This window comes from Octopus bimaculoides, chromosome 14 (genome assembly GCF_046866305.1).
Source record: "Octopus bimaculoides isolate indiv1 chromosome 14, ASM4686630v1, whole genome shotgun sequence".
In the NCBI taxonomy this organism is placed as follows: Eukaryota; Metazoa; Mollusca; class Cephalopoda; order Octopoda; family Octopodidae; genus Octopus; species Octopus bimaculoides.
This window is the reverse complement of record NC_142941.1, coordinates 40,652,125-40,678,256: the sequence shown is the minus strand read 5'-3', so window position 1 is coordinate 40,678,256 and position 26,132 is coordinate 40,652,125. Positions and strand designations below refer to the sequence as shown.

At 34.3% G+C, this 26,132-nt stretch overlaps 1 protein-coding gene across 8 annotated transcripts in view; it reads left to right on the top strand.

Moving 5' to 3' along the window:
* Positions 1 to 26,132, top strand: part of LOC106872380 (protocadherin beta-15) — a 348,275-nt gene that overhangs the window by 56,714 nt on the left and 265,429 nt on the right. For 2 of the 8 annotated variants that reach the window (XM_014919359.3, XM_014919360.3), the window contains exon 1: positions 25,336 to 25,862. The exons of 1 other annotated variant lie outside the window; for it this stretch is intronic. The gene's annotated coding sequence lies outside the window, so the exon portion shown is untranslated. Of the gene's footprint in view, positions 1 to 10,085; positions 10,276 to 25,334; positions 25,863 to 26,132 lie in introns of those variants that run through there. 5 more of the 8 variants (XM_014919357.3, XM_014919358.3, XM_052973044.2 and 2 more) reach the window with 4 other exon arrangements.

The following is a 26,132-nucleotide window of genomic DNA, read 5'->3' as shown; positions in this document are numbered from 1 at the left end:
AATCCTAAATATTGTTTCTCGTCTATCGATTAATATGGCGATAATTAATAGGTCAAAATCAAACAATATTGCAATATTTTTATTGGAAATGTCTCAGTAACTAGAACATGTTATAAAATGCAAGTGTCCATAAAACACTTGTCTCTATTGCAACAGGCCATATAATTTAAATGTTCTAATAATTTTAATCTTTTTTTTTTTTTTACTTTTCATAAGGCAATTATTCAATACTTCAGTTGTTGGGTGTAAAATTATCCTTCCCTCGACTTCCCATGCTGAAAGTGTCTTGTAAAGCAAGTGTAAATAACACAGTCATTGCATAAGGCAACTGTCCATTACAGAAATAGCAGAGTTTGTGGAAGAGTTCATGATATGTTCAGTTACCATGAGGAGTAAAAAGTCTCTCGCATTTCACGCTTGTGCCCTCCATCTAAGTGAATGAAAAGAGAGAAAGCAGTGTTGTTGCTTTTTGATCATAGTAAAGTAAAGAATGTTTTAAAAATGAAAAAAAAAAAAAGAGAAAGAAATGCAAACTACTTGATTATATTGTAAAAGTTTGATACTTCATTTCATTTCTCTTGTGTTTTACAGTGATTTTTGAGGAGAATTTAAACTAGTAATATTTGTTAGAACATTGATATAGTCTTTCTTATATCCTATCCTGTGAAGGGCCGTTGCCTAGTGGTTAGAGTATTCAGCTCATGGTCACTATGTTGTGAGTTTCAGTTCTTGGACCAGGCACTATGTTATATCTATAACAATCAATGTCATTCATTTCCAATATGTTTGGTGATAGGAAATATTTCCTTGCTTGGAAACAGTTAAGGGTATTGGTTGACAGGAAGGGTATCCAGCCTTTGAAAATCTGCCTCAATAAAACTCTACCTGACCCATACAAACATGTATAAATAAACATTGAAACAAAGATGATAATGATGATGCTGACTACTTGCAAAACATAGATGAAACAAATACTGCAAGGTGGTCATACTTGTTGCAGTGTTTGATTGTTCTTCTCATTAATTTGTATATCTTTACTTCACACACACAAACACACACACACACATGCACGCACTCGTGCACACACACATGTAATAATCTAAGCTTGTATCATGCTGTCACTGGAGAAGCTTCAAAGTCACTGTGAAACTTTTTCTTGTGAAAAATAAATTCAGTACACTATCTATCTAAACATCTCTTTAAATGATGTATTGAATGCTCTTTCAGTTAATGTTTGATTGTTCCTATACTTGGCTGTACATAAGCACACTTTGGTATATATACATGCATGCATACATATATACGCATGTAAACATATATACCATATTACAAAACATATATATACACACACATACATATGTATATACATGTTTATATATATATATGTATATATAAATATATTTTCACATACCATATATGTGTGTATATGTATGTGTGTGTGTGTGTGTATCATCATCATCAACCTTGTTTGATGTCTGATTTCCATGCTGGCATGGGTTGGATGGTTTGACTGAGATCTGGAGAGCCAGTGGCTGCATCAGGCTCCAATCTGATCTGGCAATGTTTCTACAGCTGGATGCCCTTCCTAACGCCAACCACTCCAAGAGTGTAGTGGGTGGTTTTTACATGCCACCAGCACAGGAGCCAGTCAGGTGGGCCTGGCATCGATCATGTTCAGATAGTACTTTTTACCTGCCACCAGCATGAGAGCCAGTCAGTGGGTACTGGCCACAGCTACGATATTGGTTTTACTTGACTCAACAGGTCTTCTCAAGCATATCATGTCGCACGACGCATCAGGGGTACTCTTAACTGGGCTGGACATATGTGGTTGCGATCTCACTTTAGTTGCCAGGTCTTCTCAATCACAGCATATCTCCAAAGGTCTCAGTCTCCTGTCATTGCCTTTGTAAGGTTAGCCATGATTCTGTAGTCCTATGATCAAATGTATAGTTACCCTTTTTATCTATAGTTATTCTTTTTATCTATAGTTACCCTTTTTATTATTCTTTACTTCAACCATGTCAACTTCACCATGTATCTATTTGCTATTGCTTTTTCTGTCTAAAACATGCCTGTCCCTTAAAATGTTGGCTTACAGATTAACTTAGATATGTTTAAGCCAGAATCGGTCTAGACCATCTATAACCTGATGGAATTTGTTAAATCATATTCAAGTCAAGTTTTCAGGTGTTATGGCCCATTCAAGTAGGGAACTCCAGTTGACTGAAAAATATCCATGTATAAGGTGGCTTGTCTTGTTTCCCTTGAAGAAATTTGTCCAGATATCATTTCGAAGGTGATGGGCTCTCTTTCTTCTTTTGACTTGTTTTGGGATAATATAAAGTAGAGCATGGCCTGTTGACAAAAAGTAGTTGTATTGTAATGTGATTATGCATTGCAGAGTTAAGGAATTGGCTGCAGGTATATTGTTGAAATAACTTTTGTTTAAGGCATCATACAACATCAAGAAGGATTTAAAAACTCTTGGCTTGCCATGGATTTTGAAGAGACTAATTTATTTATTTTTTTTTTCTTTATAAATTGGGCATTTTATTCAATATTAGATCTGAAAGGTTTTAGCTCTTTCATATGTAAATAGTTTCAGTGTCAATTACTTTGCCTTTGTTATTTTGTTTCATGTGGCGTTTCCTCAAAAGATCAGACTGAACAACTTGGGTTCATTATGAAATAAATTTCATTGTTTTCTGATGTTGATTCAGTGGCATGCTGTTCTAAGCAAATCTAGCTTTCTCATACATTTTTATGCTGATACTCAAATATTATAGACATAACAATGACATGTAGTTAGGTTATATTGGTTATCAATGAATGAATACATTAGCAAAATATTTTCTTGAATCATTTCCTTTGTTGAAAATTGCAACGAGGTTTTAACTAATGACAATTCTTTGATGAGTTATTGCTAAAACTAACCTATATAAACAGTACATTCCAGTATTGAGTAAAATGGTGAAATACTGAATTGACAAAACTGTGATGATAAATCCAAGAGTTTTTTTTTTAGATGTTAATAAGATCAGGTAAAAGGAAATGGAAACAAAAGTTAGTCTTTACTTTATTCTTCACAGAAACAAAATTGTTGATTTTTAGATTTATGTTCACTTTTGTTAATGTATGTTACCATGGTACTAAAAAAGTGTAATGTACTCAATATTGAACTGTTGTAGTGGGGGTGAGCTGGTAGAGTCATTAGCATGCCAGGCAAAATGCTTTGTGGCATTTTGTCTATCGTGATGTTTTGAGTTCAAATTCCTCTGAGGTTGACTTTACATTTTATCCTTTTTGGGGTCAATAAAATAAGTACCAGCTGAGCACTGGGGTTGATCTTATCAACTTATCCCCTTCCTCCAAAATTTGAAACGAATATTGAACTATTGTAATGTCAGAGTAATTTTAAAATTTTTGTGAGGACTGCAACATAAATTAATTTTGACATGATTTTAAAACCACACATAGAATGCTGGTAATTAAAAGTATTTTTTAGCAGTGAAGGCCAAAGTGAATGTAAAAAACAAAATGTGGACTGTATAAAAATGAATATACCATTTATAGGTTCCAATGAATCACAACATTTTTATCATATGTAATGATAACGAAAATAGTGATTTGAATTTAGAAGATAACTAACGAAAAAAAAAAAACATTTCAAAATTGTAATTTTCTTTCTTAAAAAAATAAATAATTCAATTGAAAGTAGCTAAATATCAATTAATTAAAGTCTTAGATAACAAGTGGGGGAAAAAAAAAAACATATACAAAATACTGTCAATGAATTTTAAGTACTTTTCTTTAGCAACGCATTTTTCACTTCCCTTTTCTTTTTCCATTGCTGCTGCAAGTAATTATAGCACAAATCAACATGATTCTGTTAATCAACATAGAACCTACTCCTCTGTTATTAATTAAATAGTCCATCAGCTTGGAAAATGCTGAAATAAAGATTCACGAGAGTAAAAATCCCAAAAGAATTTCTTAGATCCTTTTTTTCCTTTTTCTGTCTTCTGAAAAATTTGTCACTTTGAATATATAACAACATTCATTATAATGAAGATTTGTTGAAGCAAGATGTCTTTAATGTCTTTTCAATGCATCTTTTAGCTTCAGAGCTTTTACTTTTTGGAAGTGGTGCAGATAGGCGCAAGAGTAGCTGTGTGGTAAGTAGCTTGCTTACCAACCACATGGTTCTGGGTTCAGTCCCACTGCATGGCACCTTGGGCAAGTGTCTTCTACTATAGCCTCGGGCTGACCAAAGCCTTCTGAGTGGATTTGTTAGATGGAAACTGAAAGAAGCCCGTCATATAAATGCTTAGCAGTATTCCACCTGTTGCTCCGAGGTTGACTTTGCCTTTCATCCTTTCAGGGTTGAAAAATTAAGTACCAATGATACACTGGGGTTGATGTGATCAACTAACCCTTTTCCCCTAAATTTCAGGCCTTGTGCCTATGAAAGAAAGGGTTGTTATTATTATTATTATTATTGAGTGAGTAATGATTTTACTGCTGCTGCTGCTGCTACCACTACCACCACCACCTCTACTACTACTACTCATCTAAATCAAACCTTCTTTTCATGAAATGTATGTATGCTTTGTGCTATTTCACAAAGCATCCAAACAATAAGGAGAATCCAATATGAGGCAAAACGAGCAGGTGACTCATAACCTGGACTGTTCCATGGTCGCAAAAGGAAGATGTCCTATAAAGTGTCCATTTCATTCTGATTAGATGAAATTCATTGTGGAATCAACTAAAACATTTCTACTTGCTGTATATGGTCTCTGAAAATTTTATAAAACCCTTCTGCTGATTTCATCTCAATCTTTTATCTGTTATCTTTTACTTGCTGTAGTTAATGAACTGAGGCCATGCTAGAGCATCAACTTGAAGGGGTTAGTCAAACAAGACTTAAAAATTTCAAGTCTGGTGCTTATTCTATTGCTCTCTTTTGTTCAACTGCTAAGTTATAAGAGCGTGAACAAACCAACATTGTGAAGTGGTGGCAGGGGAGAAACACAGACACAAAGATACATATGCATGCATATGTGCACACACAAACACAAAACAGGCATGCACAGGCATACATGCATACACACACATGATGAACTCCTACACAGTTTCTGCCTACCAAATTCACTCACACGGCACTGGTCAACCTGTAGAAGACATTTGCTCAAGGTACTGCACAGTGGAACTGAACACGAAGCCACATGGTTGCAAAGTGAGCTTCTTAACCACACAGCCATGGCTGCATCTGTCAAGTAACTCTTTCTACCCACAGCTGTCTAGGTAACTTTTGGTAGGAACACCTTATGACAGTGTTTCTCAGCTGGGTTCCCTGGAACTCTAGGGTTCTGCAAAAGGTTCTAGGGGTTCCACAAGAAAGAATGAGATAAGCCAATGCTAATTCCATGATCGTAATATTATAACACATGCGCAAAATATTATTGGTTATTGTAATGTTGTAATATAGACATCATCCTATCAAACCTGTTATGTTATCAAAAAATATAACAACCATTAATATATATATATATGATATTTATCACATGTACTATGACGAAAAATATATGAGAAAGATATGGTATATCATTTTTTTGTGCATGTGTTCCTTGAGGCATGTAATTTATTTAAGGGTAAAAGGTTGAGAAACACGACCTTAGGATGTAAACTACCTAACGATGTCATCCTCCAAAGTTAATAGTTTGCGGTATGACAAAAAGCAGTAATTTTCTTTTTCAGTTATATTCTATTAATGTGGATAATTCACATTGTGTAACCTGACTTTTGTCCTTGGGTAGCAACTGTTATTTCTTATTTGCTTACCCCTGGAAACTATGAAAAATATCTAATATTTCCTTGAAGATTTGCTTTTATTACATTTATTTGAACCCCAAAGAATCCCTCTCAATACATGGCTATGATGCTCCTCCACTATTCCTACTCATGATCAGAGATGCACACACTGGCAGCCATTAAGGAACATGCTCAAGTGGTTAAGGTCAAGCAACTCACAAGCAAATCTGTGGTATTGAGCAGAATATTTGCTATCACGATATTTCTGCTTCAGCAACTTAGCACTGAATCGGTCTTAAATGTAATGGAAAATAGGTCAGTTTCAAAACTTTGATGTCTACATCACAAAAGCAAAATTTGAAAGGAATAATTGACATTTCCTTTGATTTCTAGATAGAAGCAAATAGGAAATAACACTGACCAAAGACAAAATAAGAATAAAAATTTAGTTACACAGTATTATTGAACAAATTTTGCTTATGGGTTCTGCTGATGCTGTTATCTCAAAGACTTTTTCAGCTGAGAATCCTAAATAAACTATGTTAGTCCTGTTTATACATCATGGGTCAATGAGAGTATAGTTCACAACAGCTACTGTAATCTTATGAAGAGTAACAATTGCACAAGACATCATTATCTCTGAAAGACATAAATGAAGGGACAAAGCCACTCAAAACCTTGTAATTAATGTAATATATAGGATGTCTATCATCATGCCTGATGTAATATTATCAGAAGAAGAATGTAGACACTTAATTGTGGATACACCTGTTTCATAAGACATGGAAATAAGTACTAGATTGTGAAAAAAATATGTCTGTGACAGACTGACATCCTTTCCAAAGAAGATTTGTTTTCTTTTCTTGCTTCAGACAACACAACCAAAAACAGCTTCATGAATATTTATGAAAGCAATGTTTATTGAATAGGTGTCTTATTCTTTTATGTTTTGCAGTTTTCTTTTATGTTTTGCAGTTTTCTTTTATGTTTTTCAGTATGACTACAGTCATACTGTAGCATGTCTTGCAAGGGTTTTAGTTGATCATGTAACCCCATCCCTAGTGCTTATTTCAGTCTGATATCTATTTTGTTGATATCTTTTATTGAATTGTTATGTAACATACTTTGTTATAAATAGACACAACCCGATACACTGGTTGCCATAGATATAGATATTTATGACACAGTCTTACATACAAACAAACATAGATACAATATATATATATATATATATATATGGGAGAATATACAAATAATGACAACAGACGAGGACAGGTGGTGTAAATAACAAAAGTATATATTAGTATGACGCTCGGGAATACGGAAAGTCTTTGACGTTTCGAGCTACGCTCTTCAACAGAAAGAATACGGAGACAGGGAGAAAAACACGGAGAAAAAAAATTGGAGAAAAAAAAAAAGTTGTCGCCTATCTTTGAGTCGTATTCTGGTTCTTTGAATAGCATTTATATCTTAATAGATAACTAATTTAATAGTCTGAGAAAACTGAATATTTTAGTTTTCCATAATCAAATCCAAGGACTGTCTGACTTACAAAGAAAAAAAAAAATAATATATATATATATATATATATATATATATATATATATATATATATATATATATATATATATATACATACATATATGCCTTTATGTACATACATATGATAAGCTTTCACACAGTACAGTTTCTGTCTATCAAATTATTCCAGTCACAAAGAAAATATCACAAAATATATCCAATAGATAACTACCTGACTGAAAGGCATGAAGTTGCTGCCAACATTTGGCAAAAATCTAGGCTACTGACATACCGTTTCTACACTGACAGTTCTTCTGCTACCACAATATACTCTACTTTGCAGAACTGATTACTCTTGTACTACATACATTCAGACACACCTAGGACACTAATATCTCCTCTTCCTGTCACCTATATTGACTCCACCCTCCCAGCATCACCTCCAGGTATTGTATTGATCACATTACCCAGTCCTTCTTCCACACAATGTCAGCCGCACAGAGTACCCCAACATGCTTGGTATCACAGTTATTCTATGAACATTTTTTTCTTAATCATTCATCGTTTACTTTGGTCATTGGATTGCAACCATGCTGGGACACCACCTTGAAGGGTGTGAACAAACAAATCAATGACAATACATACTTTTTAAGCCTGGTGTAGTTTCCATCAATCTAATTCTCTCATAAGGCATTGGTTGGCCCAAGGCTGCAGAGAAGATATTTACCCAAGGTTCTGAAGAATGGCACTGAACCTGAAACAATGTGGTTGCAAAGTGGGCTCCTTCACCACACAGCCCTATGACAATATCAAATATTTAGGTTGTGTTGTTCCTTGTAATTTGATGAAATGACTGATGTTGCTAAAAGATCAAGCAAATGCCTCTATCAAGAAGCTCCCTCATTGGCTCAAGTTGTCACCTATCTTTGAGTCGTATTCTGGTTCTTTGAATAGCATTTATATCTTAATAGATAACTAATTTAATAGTCTGAGAAAACTGAATATTTTAGTTTTCCATAATCAAATCCAAGGACTGTCTGACTTACAAAGAAAAAATATATTAAAAAGACAGAAACAAAAACTAAAAAAAAACTATTTCCAATCCAGGTTCCTATTTGTTGTACTTCACAAAATCTCTGATAAATTATTTTTCTTTCATAGTTGTCTGAAAGCAGAAAATAATTAATTGGTGAGGTATAATCAGCATGGATAGACTTCCTTCCTGATTGAAAATGCTTTACTGTGACTTGGAAAATTATATGCATTGCTAATATGTTTTCACATGACTGTGTAAATATATTCCACGTTTTTTTTTTAATTAATATTATCCATATGGCAAATATTTAATTTGTTCTAATTATATCGTTTCTTATAAACATTCAGAGGTCATTGCTAGTAAAATCTTTAATTATTGCAAATATTCTATAACTACTTGCAGTATTATGTTCAATTATTCTGAATATTTTATGTTCTTTTCTAATAGTGTTCATTATTACAATGATTTCATGTATATTCTGATGCAATTATTGACAATTACATCCATTCCGTACTCACTACTGATTGCAACCACTTCTGTTGCATATATTATATTCTACGTTCTCCCACCACCACAATGATTAATTCTTATAAATATATCTCCTTTTCTCCTTATAGTGTCTATAATCATTCTAAATATTCCTTATTTACAACCAGTAGTATCAATATTAGTTAATATTCTTTAATTACCATCAAAAGAATTTGCAGTTATAAGTATTTAATAATTTCCCTGCAAAACTCTTTCATCTCCTCGAGTGACTATAATTAAATTATTAGAAATGCATTGATCTGACCTTGCAACCTCACATCCTTATTTGAGCTTTAGATCCGGTTCAGATTGTTAGATAGGATATCACATTCCTGCCAGCCTCTTGTCAGCTTTTTCATTCATCAAATTAGTTTTTCAACTTTTATTCAAAAGCAATAGAGGATAACCGTTTCTAGACATTTCACTGATTCTACACTCGCAAGAGATTAAAAGGGGGGGAAAATACCATTTTATTCTCAGGAGTTGTAATGTATTAAGCTTCACATTCTACACCACTTTAATCTTTCAGGTCAGAAATCATGTTCACTTGAAAAGTTCCACGATACAGATCAAAAGTCCCTGCCTCGGACACCCGGCAGATCAAAGAACATGAATGACTCAAGCAGATGTTCCTACCAATCTAATAACATGCGAAATACAAGCTACAATGATGTTCAAAAGTCAAATCTATTAAACAGTAGCAATTATAATGTCCCTCTCCAGCTTTGGGAACTACCCACAAGAAACAGTTTCAATTTCTCAAAGCCATTGCCAGCTTTGCCAAAACTTGCAGATTCGTAATTAGATTCTTTGGACTGGGAATATATTCTTAGCATTGTTTACACTGGAAACAATGAAGAAATTTTAAAAAACCTCTATTTTGAAAATATTTATATTTGTGCAAAATTTACCTTAGAGGGTGTAATGTTGGTCAGATTCTGAACAAGTGGTGTCAGTAACAATGATTCAAATTCTGATTCATGGAATTGGCTACTCTTCTCTAGGTCATTGATATATAAGACCACTCCTTCTTACTCTGAGAACTAGAATGTGTGTATAAATGTATATATATACATATATATATATATATATAGACAGATAGATAGATATACATATATATATGTTTATATATAAAATTCTTTATATATATATATATATATATATATATATATACACAAATAAAATTACACACACACACACACACACACACATGACTTGTGAAACTGAGTAGAATGATCTTTAAAATCTGCTTTTATACGAAATGACATAAAAGAATTGTTCATTAGAAATTTAATTATTCAATATGAATACTTCAAAATTTGAACATCTTTATTATTTTGAACTCTGGAAATATTCCAGAAACATATTACAAGGTAATTCTTTCAAATTAATTACTTTATAAATTTCCTTTATATTGCCTTCAGTTCTAAAATTTAACTGCTGTATATTAATATTAGGCCAGATGTTTTATCATGATTGCTTAACTCTAAATATGGCAGCTGTTTTTACTTTTTCTTAAATATTTAATTTATTTTCCATAGTTCATTACTTTGCTAAATAATATTGTTTTCACCAAACAGGAATTGGAGATCTAGATGCAAGCATTAAAATAAACATTTCAATACTACCATTAATACCATGCATGTAATTTCATTTTGACTGGCCTTACAATAAATACAATATATTTTTGCTATCTACTATAAACTTGCATACTGTCATATTCAGTTCTTCATCATCATATAAATAGTTTTGCTCAGCTTTGCTAATAAATATAATGGAATCTACGCAACTAATATATGAAGCATGCATCATCTGTCCACCATAACTACCATTCCATATTATTTGGTTCATTTAATATCTGTCATCCTATTAACGAATTAATAACTATGATTATTTTAATTACAACATTAATGTGTGAAACTTAGTTGGCCAAGTCTAGAATTTCTCTAGATATATGGCAGAAATCTCTTCCTGAATTCCACTTTCTACAATTTGCTATTCTGTTTCATATATTTATAAGTGTTGTTGTGTGTTGTGCGTATGTGGTGTGCTTGTATGTGTGTATGTAAGTATTTCCATATGTATGTGTTTGTCTGTGTATGCAGTCATACAAAAATGCATACACACACTCACACACAATATATTGACAATATATTGTCATCATCATCATTGTCGTTGTCCTTTTAACATACACTTTTTCAAACTTACATGGGTCAGACAGAATTTGTTGAAACAGATTTTCTACAATCAGATGCCTTTCCTGTTGTTAACCCTTACCTGTTTCCAAACAAGGTAATATTTTCCCTTTAACAAATGTGTGTATCAAGGAAGATTAGAAATAAATTACACAATCTGTATGACTGTGACACTCATTTACAACTATCGCTAATATTAAGACAACGAAGCACAAACACACACACACACATACACACACACATACACAAACACACAAAGCAAACATGCATGTATACATACACATAGATGATGGACTTCTTTCAGGTTTTTGTTTATCAAATCCACTCACATGGCTTTGTTTAGCCAAAGGCTATAGCAGAACACGTTTGCCTAAGCTGCCATGTAATAGGACTGAACCCAAAACACATGGTTAGAAGCAAACTTCTTAAACACACACACACACACACACACATGTTCTACTCAAACCAGATAACAGTTTAAACACTTATATTAAATGTTATGATATTAACCTACCTGAGACCAACCCTGGTTCAATGATATAAAACCTGTCACTTTAAAATGTTTATATTTAAATCAAACCTCTCCCTATTTTTATTTTATTAAAGAAATTTTTGCTTCAAACACCATTTTAATAAAGTAAAACTCGGTTAATTTACTAAATTCTTGGTTATTTTCAAACGTAGTTGAAACATGATGTATTTCATTGGAAATATTCTTGCTAAAAGGTGAAGTGGCAAATGTCATCATAAGAAGTTTGGCAAGCCTTAGTGCTGACATCAACATACACTTCTTAGTTTTAGAACTGGTTTCATTGTATTTTTATTCCTAATTAAATTCAAGATGTCATTGCACAGTCAAATTTTCATTTCATATAAGTCTGAAGCGTTTTGTTCATGTAAAAAAGAAAAAAAATAGAAGAAAACTACTTTTGTTTTATAATTTTAATATATTCCAGAATTCTGTATGCTCACATGTGTATATATACTTGATAATTCTTTCTCTATTATTGTGTGAAAGATGAGAGTGGGAGAGAGGGATAAAGTGAAAGAGAGAGAAGGGTATTACATTACTATGTATGTAAGTGAGAGAGTATTAGTATGTGAGGGAGAGATAGAGAAAAAAGAGAGTAAGATGTATGTATATTTATTTGTGTGTGTGAAAGAGAGAGAGAGAAGAGTTCTAGTGTGAGAGAAAGACAGACAGACAAAGTGAGAGAGGGAGAGAGAGAGAAAGAAATACTATTAATGTGATAGAAACACAGGCAAACAAAGAGAGAGAAAGAGTGGGGTAGAGAGAAGTGTTTTTATGTTGCTATATTTGTATGAACAAAAATCACCCAAGTGTGGTGTCCCAGTATCAAGGTGGTGCCCCAGCATGACCACAGTCCATTGACTGAAACGGTAATTAAAAGAAGTGAAAAACTTATTGTGGGGATGAAGCAAATCATCAGTCTAGCCTGAGTAAATGCTTTTAGTACTTGCTCATATGATGAATGTGTATGTGTGCTTGTGGGCACGTGTGTGTGTGTGAGACCATCATCATTATCATTTTTACATCCACTTTCCATGTTGGCATGAGTCAGATGGGCCATCAAAGTTTGTGCCATCTCTTATTGAGAGCTGCTTCTCCCATTGACTGAGGCTGAAACATATGATTTTGGCTTTGGGTGGATTCCCTGACTATTGCTTACAAATTTACAAAGTGTACTGGGTGTGTTTTCATGTCAACAATACTAGAGAGGTCAAATAAAGGTGCCTCAATACCTTATGCATTCTCTGTTCAATTTGCCAAATTCTTTACAGAATCTACTTTATGGTACCAGCGCTAGAAAGATTGTTTTACATATGTGTCACTTTAATGGAGTCTGAGCTATCAGCTGGCCCCAGTACAGAAAAGGTGATGCCTTTGGAATTACTAAAGCAAGTATATGAATTAAGGACCCTATCCAATATCCTCATTGTTTTTAATGAACCAGTACTCTGACATATTATATAGTACCTATCCAACTGACCAACTCAACTCTACATACATCTCCAATAATTCTATCATCATTATATAATTCTATCACCACCACCACCATTGACATCGTCATCATCATTGCCATTGCTGTCATCATCGTCGTCATCGTCATCGTCGTCATCATCATCGTCATCATCATCATTATTTAATGTCAGATAAATGGCAAAAACTAATGGAGTCTCTCATACACAGTACTGATGGGGGTGGCAAGTGAGCTACAGAGTGATCCAGAAAGTCAAAAGATAGAAAGATGTTTAGCTAAAGTGAGACAGCAAAATGTGTCTTGTGCACATTGCAGAGCACAAAGCATTTCAGCCTTTAAACATGACACACATGTCAGGATATGTTTTGCAATAAGCAGTCAGGTGTTTTGCAGCAACACTAGTCATCAATCAGATGGTCACATTCCTTTGTCATCTCTTTGGTGAAATGCAGCATCTTCAGATCACCCTTCAATATTTCATCTCAAGTCTTCCATAATAGTCTCCTTCATTCATGGGATCCATTAACTTGGAGTATTTGGAGTATTTATACAGTGATCATCCACCGTGTATGTGCAGGTATATAAGAAGTTCACTTTCTGACCATATGGTCTCATCTCATGTTCAGTCGACCTTAATGGTTCCATAGGCATGTGTTATCTACTATAGCCCCACATTGACCAAAGCTTATCAGTAAATTTGGTTGACAAGCATTGCATATAAGCCTACCATAGATTTATTTATAAAGATATAAGTACAGGTGTTGTGGCGTTAAGAAGTTAACTTCCCAACCACACGGTTTTGGACAGAAGCTAAAAGAAGCATGTTGTGTGTGTGTGTGTGTGTGTGTGTGTGTGTGTGTGTGTGTGTGTACATGTTATTGTATGTAAATATATATTCTTTTATTCTTTTACTTGTTTCAGTCATTTGACTACAGCCATGCTGGATCACCACCTGTAGTTGAACAGATCGACCCCCAGGACTTATTCTTCATAAGCCTAGTAATTATTCTATCGGTCTCTTTTCCCGAACCGCTAAATTATGGGGGCGTAAACACACCAACATCAGTTCTCAAGCAATGGTGGGAGGACAAACACAGACACATACACAAATACACACACACACACACACACACACACATACATACACACACACACACACACACATATATATATAGCGGGCTTCTTTCAGTTTCCGTCTACTAAATTCACTCACAAAGCTTTGGTCAGCCCGAGGCTATAGAAGACACTTGCCCAAGGTGCCACACTGTGGGACTGAACCCAGAACTATGCGGTTGGGAAGTAAGCTTCTTACCACACAACCACTCCTTCGCCTATATATGCATACGCACACACATGCACATATATACACACACACATATGTGTGTTTGTATATATATATATATATATATATATATATATATATATATATATATATATATATATATATGAATATGTATAGTTATAGATATATATTTTGGATTCCTGTCAAACCATTCTATTTATGCCAGAATGGAAAATGAACATTGAATGATGTTGAAGATGATGATATATACATATACCTGTCTATTTTTACCTATCTATCTATTTAGAGGGAGAGAAAGAGACAGAGAGGGAGAGAGAGGCAGTGATAGAAAAACAGACAGATAATAGTTCTTTTCAGCTGCATAACTCTATCTTCTTAAGGATTATGCTAGTTTAAAATAATAAATACTGCTGTCTGAAACTATACTCCCCCACCACCACCACCATCACCATCATCATCAATATAAGAGTGATGGTTTGAAAGAATCATTGCAGTGAGTTGGGAAAATGCTTTGCTATATTTGTACTGGCTCTTTATCTTTGGAGCTAAAATCCTGGTGAGATCAACTTTGCCTTTCATTGTTTCAGCATTGATAAAATAACATACCCATCAAGTATTGGGGTTGATGATATTGATTAGCTCCACTTTTTCAAAATTGCTGGCCTTAATTAGATTATTGGAAAAAAGTGCTGAGCAGTATTTCATGCAGATATTTACATCCTGAGTTCAAATCCCATAGAGATCAATCTTAAATTTCATACCAATGCGGTTGATAAAATATGGTGTTATTCAAGTACTAAGCTGATGGCATTGTTGAAACTGCTGCCCAAAATTGCTACCCTTGTTGCTTAAAGATTATGATAAAGGCAGTGAGCAAGCAGAATCATTAGAGCAGTGGTTCTTTACCAAGGTTCATGTGACCCCTAGAGGTCTATATAAGATTTTTGGGGGTCCACACAAGCAAAATAGGGATTTAGGGATCCACAGTATTTTAAGCATTCATGACAAAATTTTGCTTTAAATGTATTTATTGCTAGAAACAGCTTCGTTTCTTTCTCTAACATTTTACATAATTCAACATGTTCCTGGCCACTGAAGCATGTTTTCTCAGAGAGAGAGAGCTACTGCAAACCCATAGAAACAAACGTGAGGAAAGCAAAATAGAAATTTTGAAAGAAGTACCTATAAAACTAGTTTTTAAATGCTGAATGGCTATGGACGTCCACCAGAATAAATTATTCATCAAAGAGGTCCATAGGTAAAAAATGAATGAGAAACACTGTGTTAGAGCAAGAGATAAAGTGCCTTGTAGTATTTCTTCCAGATTTTCTTTCACACACAGATCATATCCTGCTGCAGTAAATTTTAGTTTTCATCCTTTCAGGGATTATAAAATAAAGTTCCAGTCAATTACTGGGGTTAATTTAATCAACTAACCCCTTCCATCTCAAACTCCTGGCTTTATGACTAAATTGAAAAAAAACAATGATTATTAATATTTAGGTATTCTTCAAGGTGGTAAGCAGGCAGAATTATTAGCACACCAGGCAAAATGCTTAGTGGTAATTCGTCTGTTCATGCATTTTGAGTTCAAATTCTGCCTAAGTTGACCTTGCCTTTCATCCTTTCAGGGTCAATAAAATAAGTACCAGTTAAGTCATTGACTTATCCCCTGCCCCAAATTTACTGACCTTGTAATTGAATTTGAAACTATTATTTAGCAATTCTTCAAGACAGTGAACTGGTAGAATTGTTAGCACAGTGGGCAAATTGCTTTGTGGCATTTCATCTGTTCTTACTTTCTGAATTCAGATTCCATAGAGGCTTTCAACCTTTCAAAGTTGATAGAATAAGTACCAGTTGAATACTGGGGTTGATGTAATCAACTTAGACCCTGCCCCGAAATTGCTGGCATTGTGCCAAGATTTAAACTTATTATTTTGGTACTCTTCACGCTCAAATTCTAAAACTTCCTATATCTTATTATTTACATTGCTCTAAAACAGTGATCTAGCAGAATTGTTACTTTGTTAGACAAAATGCTTGGCAGCATTTCTTCTGGCCCTTTATGTTTTGAGCTTAAATGCTACCAAGGTCGACTTTATACTGAATCCTTTTATGGTCAATAAAATAATTACCAATTGAGTACTGCTATAGATGTAATCAACTTCCCCTTACCCTCAATATTACTGATATTACAAGGTGGCAAGCTGTCAGAATCATTAGCCGGATCTTTTTTAAAACGGGGGCCACATTTTTCATTAACGAAACACTTTGAAACTTGGAACACTGGTAGAATGTGTCATATAAAACATCTTTTTCTCTTAGTCTTCTTTAAAAAAAAAGAAATCCATAAATTATTCCATGTTAAAGTTGTCGTATTTCTGTAATTTCAACCAAACACTGACGTCCATTCAGCCGATATACATTAAGTGCCGACTACATAAACAAACGATTAGGGTTAGAGTTAGGGTTAGGGTTAGGGTTAGGGTTAAAGCAAATTTAAAATGAAAAAAGCAAATAAAATGAAGAATCGTTTGTTTATGTAGTCGGCAATTAATGTATATCGACTGAATGGACGTCAGTGATTGGTTGAAATTATCGAAATAAGACAATTTTTTACATGAAATAAATTCGAATACAAAAATATTTTTCTGTTCTATAACACAAAATAGATAAGTATACGAAGTTTGAAAATCTTTCCGTACCAAAAACACTACGTAAAACATTAATGAAAAATGTGGCCCCCGTTTTAAAAAAGATCCCATTAGCCTGCTGGGTGAAAAACTTAGTGGCATTACATTCACCATTCGGTTCTGAGTTCAAATGCCACTGTTACCAACTTTGCCTTTCATCTTCCAGGTTTGATAAAATAAGTACCAGTTGAAGACCCGGCAAATAAAGTGAGTCCACAGCTGTAACCTACATCAGTGTCGCATAACCAGCCCACTCAAAAGTACCTTGGATCGTAGGGCAACATGCTGTGCTTAAGGAGACCTATTGAGTCAAGTACATCAACATCAGCAATATCAAAACCAAATCAAATCAAATGGAAATTGTAGTTGTGAGCCCCGTGCCGGTAGCATGTAAAAGGTACCATCTGAATGTGGCTGATGCCAATACTACTTTGACTGGCTTCCATGCCGGTGGCACGTAAAAAGTACCTTCCAATCATGGTCGATGCCAGCTCCTCTGGCCCCTGTGCCAGTGGCATGTAAAAAGCACGCACTACACTCTTGGAGTGGTTGGTGTTAGGAAGAGCATCCAGCTGTAGAAATACTGTCAGATCAGAATGGGGCCTGGTGCAGCCTCCTGGCTTCCCAGACCCCAGTCAAACCATCCAACCCATGCCAGGATGGAAAACGGACGTTAAACGATGATGATGATGAGTACTAGCGTTGATGTAATCGATTTCCTGCTCCCTCAAAATTGCTAGCCTTGGGCCAAAATTTGAAATCTATATTATTGGCCTTGCAAGGCGGTGAGCAAACAGAATCGTTTGCACGCTGAGTGAAATGCTTTGTGGCATTTCATCCATCTTTAGGTTCTGAGTTCAAATCCCACCAGGGATTTTCATCTTTTTGGGATTGATAAAATGAATACCAGTTGAGTACTGGGGTCGATTTAAATCAACTTATCCCCTCCTCCCCCAAACTGCTGGCCTTGTGTTAAAATCACAAAGAAATATTTACTTTGTACTATTGTTTTCTCTTTTCCCCATTATCTTTCTTTCACTGTACCAAATGCTCAAAGGAATGGCATGAACATCTCAACATCTCATTTCACTCATCTTAAAATCTGAAGTGTAACATTATTGTAAGCAATTTTTACTGCTGTAAGAGGTATTTAAAATTTTTTTTTCTGTAATGTAGTTTCTGTGTTCTTTAACTATAAACAGACAATCCCTCTGTCCACATACACACACCCACACATCTGCACACACACACACACACACATACACACAGAGTATACTTTCTATATATAATGTGTTTATTGCAGTTCTGTAGAAAACATATATCCTCTACCACCACCACCACCACCACTACCACCATCACCATTACACCACTGGTATTGTTCTTCACCACCACCACCACGTCAATCCTCACCACCACCATCAGGATACCATCACAGACATCACCATTACCACCATTATTATCCTCTCTACCATCACCATCAATGCTATTACTACCACTACTACCACTACTGCCATCATCATCATTACTGCTAGTATCACCACTACCACTACCACCACCACTGCTGCCACCAACACCATCGCCACCAATACCATCGCCACCACCGCCGCTGCTGCTGCTACTACTACTACTACTACTACCACCACCACCACCACCACCACCACTACTACTACTACCACCACCACCACCACTACTACTACTACTACTACCACCACCACCACCACCACCACCACCACCACCACCACCACCACCACCACCACTACTACTACTACTACTACTACTACTAACACCACCACCACAACCATCACCATTGCCACTATCGACACCGCCATTACTAGCATCTCCAATACAACAACCATCAAAGCCATTACTACCACTAGCTTTGCCACCACCATAACCACAACCACTACTACCACCATCATCATTGCCACATTGCCATTACTAACATCACCTAAACCACAACCATGAAAGCCATGATTGCTACCAGCTCCACCACCATCTTTACCACAAAGAACAACAACACCATCACCACCATCACCACCAAGATTGCTGCTGTTGCCACCATCACCACCACCACCACCACCACCACCTCTTCTTCACTGAAACTGTTTTAACATTGTCTGATCACTGATCATTGATGGATAAGAAAGGACCCAGTTCATTAGTATTGGTTGCTAACCAATATAGAGCGAACGACTTTGATGTAACAGCTACAGACATATGCTTGTCACTTATGTCTTAGTCAATGGAATCATTATGCTGTGATTCTCAGCCAGAACAGTCATACTGGTGCTCACCCAATGATCTTCATTGTTAGTAAGCAAAGAGAGAAGACAAGTCAAAACAAAAACAAAAATAAAAACGAAATAAAATGATAAAAAAAATACTAACAAATATAAAAAAAAAAAACTAAACTCAACTGAGACCATTCAAAGATCTTCTTAATATATAATAAACTCTATTTTCTATGTGAATGTGTTTAAAAGTAGATGTGGAACTAACATACAGCTTTGTTAACAACTATGTGTCAGTTCTCTTATATAAATATATATATTATATATGTCTTTCTTTCTGCTTCTATATTTCATGTGTGTATGAGTGTGTGTGTGTGTGTTTGTTTATGTATGTGTGCATGTATATATATATTGTATATGTAGAAAATATATATATATTCACACGCATATGATGTGTGTGTGTGTGTTTGTTTATGTATGTGCGTATATGTGTGTGTATGTATATATATATATATATATATATTGTACATGTAGAAAATATATATATATATTCACACACATATGATGTGTGTGTGTGTGTGTTTGTTTATGTATGTATGTATATGTGTGTGTATGTATAATATATATATATATTGTATATGCAGAAAATATATATATATTCACACGCATATGATGTGTGTGTATGTATGTGTGTGTGTGCGGAAACATGGGACTGACAGATAGATAGATAGATAGATAGATAGATATACAAATAGGCAGACAGAGATACATAAATATATTCATACACATACCACCTACATTACACACGCATATTCAAATCTGCACTATTTATGTAAATATATGTGTCCACTTTGTACTTAGATTAAGATGACAGTTGAAAGCCTGTGTTTACAAATGTGAAGTGGGAAAAGAACTCAATACAGAAATTAGTATGTGTATAGTTTATTTGAAGCTAAAGCTTCAAATGACTAGTTTGAACAGTTGTATATATTTGAAACTAAAAACTATGATACATGTAACTTATAATGATAATAATAATAATAATGATAATAATAATAATGATAATAATAATAATGATAATAATAATAATAATAATAATAATAATAATAATCGTTTCTACTATAGGCACAAGGCCTGAAATTTGGGATGGGGGACCAGTCAATTAGATCGACCACAGTTTGCAACTGGTACTTAATTTATCGACCCCGAAAGGATGAAAGGAAAAGTTGACCTCGACGGAATTTGAGCTCAGAACGTAAAGACAGATGAAATACCGCTAAGCATTTTGCCTGGTGTGCTAACAATTCCGCCAGCTCACCACCTTAATACAATAATAATAATGATAATAATAATAAGAACAACAACAACAAGAGCACAAACCTCTGCCAAGGCAATACCAACGTCCTCTCAATGATTAACCTGAGATGATATTTTAAAATGTGGATATCTGAAATAAACTCGACTGCTCTCACAAACTAGAATACTAAAAACGTACCTGATGACTCTCAAAAATTAAGTAAAAAAAAAAAAGAAAAATAATCCAGAATCCTTGTCCGGTGCCAGATTGATTCCAAAATCTAATCAATTTGTGCCAGTCATAAGGTCAAGCATCCCTGAAAGTTTCATCTGAATCCATCCAGCAGTTCTTGAGATATCTTGTCTACGGACAAACAAACAAATACGACTGAAAACAGTACCTCCACCTTCTCTAAGACGGAGGTAATAATAATAATAATAATAATAATAATAATAATAATAATAATAATAATTATTATTTTTAATTTTGGCATAAGGCCGGCAATTTCAGGGCAAGGGATAAATTTATTACATTAACCCCAGTACACAACTGGTACTTATTCTCTTGCCCCTGAAAGGATGAAAGGTAAAGTCAACTTGGTTGAATTGAAACTCAAAAGGAAGAAATGCTGCTAAGCATTTTGTCCGAAGCAGTTATTATTCTGTCAGCTCGTTGCCATCAATAATAATAATAATAATAATAAAGGGGCAAAGAAGAGTGCCTAATAATTAACATGGCAGTGCCAGGAGATCAACATATCATCATAAAAGAAAGAGAAAAGCTTGATAAATATGGAGACCTGAGAACTGAGATCGCTAAAATGTGGCAGCTATGAGAGTCAAACATAAAGGTTATCCCTATTGTCATTGGAGCATTGAGTTCAATACCACCCAATCTAAAAAAAAAAAAAAAAAAAATCTGGAAACTTTAGAAATACCCTACAATCTAGGTGTATTGCAAAAGTCAGCATTACTTGGAACTGCATGCATGTTGCCTAAAGTACTGTCTGTCTGAGGTCCTTGTTGTGACTTGACAAACAATGCAAACCCCTGGTAGACACAATATCTTCAATCAACAACCTCCTGATATTGTATACTGTGCGACGTCTATGATGATAATAATAATAATAATAATAATAATAATAATAATAATAATGGTTCAAAAATTTTTGCACAAAGCCAGCAATCTCAGGGGAAGAAGAAGTCAATTACATCAACCCCTGTGCTCAACTGGTATTTATTTTGTCGACCCTGAAAGGATGAAAGACAAAGTCCACCACAGTAGAATTTGAACTCAGAAATGTTGCTGAGTATTTTGTCTGGCATGCTAGCAATTCTGCCAGCTCTCCAACTTAATAAAGATACTACTACTACTACTACTGCTGATGATGATGATGATGATTTCAAATCTTGACACACGGCCAGCAAATTTGGTGGAGTGGAGAAGTCGATTACATTGACCCCAGTGCCCAACTGGTACTTAATTTATCAATCTCGAAAGGATGAAACGCAAAGTTGACCTCAGCAGAATTTGAACTCAGAACATAGCCGCAGATGAAATACCACTAAGCATTTTGCCCAGCATGCTAACAATTTTGCCAGCTCGCTGCCTAATAATAATAATAATAACAACAACAACAGCAACTAAAATGATAATAACAATAATGGTAATAATAATAATAATAATAATAATAAAATGATTCAGTGTGACCATGAGATATAGAATAGGAAGCCAGACATAGTCTTAATTGAGAAAGAAAGCAAATTATGCTGGATCAGAGATATAGCATGCCTAGTTGACAACAAGGTATGCGATAAGTAAGAAAGAAAAGTCGATAGATATGACATGTTAGCTTGGGAGGTAAAGCAGTTATGGTCGATGGAAAAGGTGGTAGTGGTACCAATAATTGTCAGAGCCTTGGAAACAGTGAGTAAAAATCTTGAGAAGTACTTGGAACAAATAGGGGCTGCAACATGGGAGGTGCACTTGCAGAAAACAGCACTGCTTGGAACCACTTGAATACTGCGGAAGGTGCTAAAAAAGAAGAGGTGGTACCTTAGTTCACTGGTAGTTAACAGCTGACACTGTAGTACATCTCCAGCATTAGAAGCTGTGCAAAGGCAATAATAATAATAATAATCCTTTCTACTATAGCCCCAAGACCTGAAATTCTGGGGGAAGGAACCAGTTGATTACATCAGTTCCAGTGGTCAACTGGTATTTATTTCATTGACCACAAAAGCGTGAAAGGCAAAGTCAACATCAGCAGAATTTGAATCAGAACATAGGACCACATATATATATATATATATATATATATATATACATACACATACATATTTACACACACACACACACACCTATATACACACACACACATACATATATGCACACACATGAAGCCATTATAGCTTCTATTTTACTTATATACGTCCATATATGCCTTGGTGTAATGGTTATGTACCAGCAACATAGTATTATTTCATGAGTGCATTCTTGTGTATGTGTGGCTGTGTACAGACAGACATACATTGTTTCCTCTTTTAGTTAGAGCTGTTGTTAATTTTATATTTTATTTTATATTTTATTCTATACATTATGAATTATCATCAGATTAAAAGACTATGGGACATTTTATCGGAATTACTCTCAGATTTTAGGAACTGATTATTTTTAATAACCCCTTCCCCTCTCCCTCCCTGCTGCAGTTCTGTGTCTGTATTTGAATATTTTGTTTAGTGTTTGTTATGTTTTATTTTAATATTGATACTTTGTTGTTTTCATTTTTATTCAAGTACATTAGTGTCCATATTTTGTTGACTAGTTCTTTGCTCTGCTTTTATTATTATCATTATTATTATTATTATTATTATTATTATTTTATTTCATTTTATCTCTCATACCACTCGTTTCTGATGTTAGCGTGAGCTGAATTTTAAATGGTCTCTACAAACCGATAGTACTGAGTAAAATCTATTTTAATATTGTTTGTGTTCAATCAAATTTTGTTGAATACACACCACTACAATTACTCAAGTAATTCAAAGAGTCACGGCAATTTTGAAAAAAAATATTTTATCTTTTTAAATTTATAAAAAAAAACCTTCAGAATCTCAGCAGTTTAGAATTAATTCTTGTTTCAAGTTTCACACATAATATAACAGAGTGAGTTCATTTACAATACACTGAAGCAATATATAGTTTGAAGATACAGCATATGGACATTATTAAAGTATTAGAAAATTTGTGGTTTTAAACTGGACTTGTAGTGATAGTAGACACTAACATATTTACTATAACCATGTCCTTGTGAAGTTAACAAAAAAACATATGTTTTACAAGTGGCTTTGTTACAGTGAGCTGGCAGAATTATTAGAGGGTCAGAAAAAATGCTTTGCAGTATTTCTTCTTACTTTTTATATTCTGATTTCAAATCTTGCTGCTAAAATTATTGGTACCTTTCATTCCTCAGGATTTAAAAATGTAAAGTATCAGTCAAGTACTGAAGTCAGTGGTATCAACCAACCTCCATCCAACAAATAGATGAATTTGTGTCTGAATCAGAGACAATTATCATTATTTATTGGTTAGATCTTGTGGAAGGGGCTGGGCCTTTGTAGGCCTATCAAGACTGATGAGATTGATGCACTTACTGTTTCTCTTAAGCAGTTACAGGCTGATGGCTGTAGGAAAAATAACAATAGGCTGGGAGGTATTTCCAAAGAACCCAAAATTCTAAGGAAGAAAGACTGGATAAAGTGTGCAAGGCTCAGGCCCAAAATAGAGTCACTGGATAAAATCAAGAAGAAAAGAGATGAACGAGTATAGAGCGCTTGAAGCGACATGTAACAGTGAGATTAGCCAGCCAGCTCCCAAGAGCATAGGCCACTATAGTAGAAGTAGAAAAGATAGGGAGAAGAGGTAGCATGGCTATGAGCCAGAATTGAAGTGTGATGAAGAAGAACTTGTGAATCAGTCAAGTAGCCTTTCTTGGATATGGTCTTAAAATGTCTGCTCTGTGGCTTATACACTCTAATACACTTACAAGTTCTATTTATACTTTGGCTATCAGAATACAGTATTCCTGTTTGACATTTTTGAGTATTTGTGTCCAAATTGCTAAGCATCCTTACTGTGTTTAGAGCCTATTACTCTTGAAAATTTCATTTATTAAATCAACATTTTTTTACTAATTACTTTTGAAATTTGAAAGAAAAAAGTGTTATTGTGTTAACAAAAACAATGAAAAGTAAAGAAAAGAAAAAATTTGAAGCATTTACTATAATAATCTAAATCAGCACAAGTTATACTAAGAGAAAATGAAATAAAACATTCTTAATGGAAAAAGAATGAAGCTAAAAATGTATAAAGCAATATTCGAAATTCAGTTGATATTCTAAAAGCTAAAGAATTTTCCACCTTTTGATTTAATTACATTCAAAACAATTGTTTTTATTCCTCATTCAATTTTAATTTTAATTCACTAATTACCCTATATTCCTCTACTCTGAACAAAACTCTTCTAATAATGAATTTAAAACATTTTAAAATGTCAAAAATTGATGGAAAGTGGAAAAATAAAATAGCTAAAAATGTAATGTTTAATATTAAGGAGAAAAATCAATAATATTTTTCTCTTAACACAGAAGATTGATTAAAAACGTGATTCAATTTTCAATACCTTCTTTCAGTAGAAGGCATGCGCTTAGTCAGATAACAGTTATATGCTAGGTGCATAACAAAGTCCTCAGATAAACTCTTTCTCATCTCTCAGAGGCATAGAATAAAAGTTTTGCAACAATAGAGAGAGTACTTAATTTTTCTGTCAGGCATACACTATGAATCAAGGGACTAAATTAATTCCATTTAAGAACATATCCTAACTTGACAGTAATGGTGGTTTTATCTAAATATATACAGAGAAAAGGAGATATATTTAGAAGAACTAAAAGAATTGCAAATGTCTCATTATAAGGTTAAAATCTACTTGCTGGCAAAGTTGAAGTTAGAATTCGTTTCTATCCATGTGACTCTCTGACAGCTAGTCATTGGCTGCAGCAGGCATTGCATACACACACATATGCACACTGCTTGATAGGACTGCAGATCTCTCTTTCATAGTTCTATATCACACACCATAATACTGATGCCACAGTAGCAGTTACTATTTAACTAACTCTACAGCAGGATACACATCTTCTCTAACGACTGACAGGAAAACATATACTGAAACAAGTAAGTGGTTGTTTCTAAAGCAACAAAAAAATATTATTTGTGTATGTGTATGTGTGTGTTTGTGTGTTTGTGTGCGTGTGTGTGTGCATGTTCCCTATAGTTATCAGCATGGCAATTATATAAAACAAAACAATAAATGTAGTAACAAAAATATATTTAAAAAAAAGTACTTTTTATCAACAACACAGATATTGTAAAATTATTAAAAGTGAGGAATAAATACTATGCTGTTTTGAAAATGTTATTAAAAATTTATAGAAGTATATACTT